The sequence below is a fragment of the Coregonus clupeaformis genome, unplaced genomic scaffold, assembly GCF_020615455.1.
Source record: "Coregonus clupeaformis isolate EN_2021a unplaced genomic scaffold, ASM2061545v1 scaf0505, whole genome shotgun sequence".
Taxonomy (NCBI): domain Eukaryota; kingdom Metazoa; phylum Chordata; class Actinopteri; order Salmoniformes; family Salmonidae; genus Coregonus; species Coregonus clupeaformis.
This window is the reverse complement of record NW_025533960.1, coordinates 131,634-134,177: the sequence shown is the minus strand read 5'-3', so window position 1 is coordinate 134,177 and position 2,544 is coordinate 131,634. Positions and strand designations below refer to the sequence as shown.

Here is a 2,544-nt window from a genome sequence, read left to right as displayed (position 1 = left end):
TTAGTATTGAAGACTGCCCCTTGAAACGCTCGTTGCTGCTTTCTTCTTGCTAAAGGTGTTGATCTCGTCCTCCAGAACCTTCTCTTCTCATCCAGCTGCTCTTCTCCTCAGAGTGCAGTCTCTTCAGCTGCTCAAACTTACCTTGCAACTGAGGAAAAACATCACTGCGTCAGTGTTTTTAATACATATATTTCTAGTACTTTTCTAAACCCAACCCCTTTACTCACATTTGATCTCTTCACAAAAATACATTCATTTTATATGAAAGATCATTGAAGATGGGTTTTTTTCTGTGATAATTTCACCTACTAATTTTTGTTTCAGTCTATGCCTACATATGTCTCTTCCTGACCTGTCCTGAATGCTGTCTCAGTAGGACACGGTGTGTGTGTGTGTCCAGTACCTACTCTCTCAGCTTCCTTCAGCTCCAGTCTCCTTCTCCTTGACTCTCTGACAAAACATCTGCCTCATCTCTCCTCCTCTCTCCCTCAACCCAAACTCGCTGGCCGCTTGGCTTCACCGGTCTCCTGCAGCTACCACACACGGTTTCATACAAATATACAGCCTCCTCTCGCTGTTCAATGTTTTTTCACAGACTCTTCATCTATGCAACCTACTTATCACAGGCCCAAAATGATGATAACTGTGTGTGCCACCCTGTTCTCTCCCTTACCTACTGGCTTGCTCTCTGGGTTTGTGTCTGTGAAGCCCATCTCCTCATTGCAGCGAGTGGCAAACTTCGTAATTAGCGCGTGTGGGTCTGCTCCTCAGGTCCTCCATGTTCACACAGATCAGCATCTCCACTAACCCCACAAAGTCACAGTGGTTCTCTACCTCTCCTGAAACAAGACAGACAACACCTTTTACCTCCTGGCATTTTACTGCAGAGCCATAACCTCCAAAAAAACTAGGCTGTAAGCCTGAAGTCTACATGGTAAAACAGGTTAACCTACTTGCACCACGCCCCAGGGGATGCTGCCTTGTCTTTCACCATTTTGTTTCCAATCTTTACCTCACTCTGAGCTCCCCACAGCAGCAAGGCAGTCCGACAATAGCAAATAATCCTTGCAATATATGAACACGTACATTTACATGCACACTAAACTATAGTCAATGGGAGAATGATTAAGTAGGCTATGGCATCAGTCATGTAAACACCAACTCTTCTTATCTTCATGGTCTTACGGTCCTGTAATGCCGAAGTAAGCACTCCTACTCATACGGATTTGGGCAGTATGTCGTAATTTACTATATAACGTATTATCACGGTTTGGGTTTTTCTTTACCTTCTATAACGTATTTTAAATGTTTGGTTTATTCATCTTGATATTCCACTCGTCTCTCTCCCTCCCACCAATATGTTGTTAAACAACATGCTGCTTTCCACTTTGCTTCTTAATATAAATCCACAAGCGTTCTGCGCCCGGCTATTAGTTTTTTACAGTACCAGTCAAAGAAGTTTGACCCCCTACTCATTCAAGGGTTTTCATTATTTTTTTAAATATTTTCTACATTGTAGAATAATGTACAGAACAAAACTAACAGAAATAACGCATGTAGGAGATCATTAGTAACCAAAAAAAAAAGAGTATTAATTAAATCTCTTTAGATTTGAGATTCTTCCAAAGTAGCCGTTGCCTTGATACGCTTTGCACACAGTGGCATTCTCTCAGCCAGCTTCATGAGATACTTTTCCCGCTTTGGTTCCACATATGCGGAGCATTGGTCTTTTCTATGCTCTGCCCAGTCCAGCTCATCCAAGCCATCTCAGTGGGGTCGGTGATTATGGAGGCCAGTCGTCTAGTGACACTCCATGTCTGCCTCTTGGTCGTGCGCCCGCCCACAGCCTGGAGGTGTGTTTTGGGTCATTGTCCTGTTGAATAACAAATGATAGTCCCACTACAAACCAGATGGGATGCTATCCGCTGCAGGGAATGCTTTTTCGTGAAAGTAGCCCATACTGGTTAAATTTATCAGTGTGTCCCCACACCATGCCTCCTCCTCCATGCATCACGGTGGAACCACCTGCGAATAATCCGTTCACCTACTCTCGTCTCACAAAGACACAGCGGTTGGATCCAAAAATCTCAAATTTGGTCTCGTCACGCAAAACATTCTGTCCATTTATTTCGTGTTTCTTGGCCCAAGCAAGTCTCTTCTTCTTATTGGTGTCCTTTAGTAGTGGTTTCTTTGCAGCAATTCGACCATGAAGCCTGATTCACAGTCTCCTCTGAATAGTTGATGTTGAGATATGTCGTGCTACTTAGACTCTGAAGCATTTGTGCAGGGCTTGCAATCTGAGAGGTGCAGTTAACTATATAATAGACTTATCCTCTGCAGCAGAGTTAACTCTGGGTCTTCCTTTCTGTGGCGTCCTCGCAGACTATTTTCTGTATATTACTGTCTGCAACAGATAGTTTGTCTTGCATAAATGTTTTTCTTGTTTTTGCTTCAACAGCTGAATTAGCTAGCTGGCTAATAAATGTACTGAGTCCAGAGCAAACATATCTAGCTAATACACCCTGATGCCAGTGTGTTGTAACT

At 43.2% G+C, this 2,544-nt stretch overlaps 1 pseudogene; it reads right to left on the bottom strand.

Moving 5' to 3' along the window:
• On the bottom strand, positions 1-1,220 carry LOC123484948 (annotated as a pseudogene).
• Positions 1,221-2,544: the final 1,324 nt, after the last annotated feature.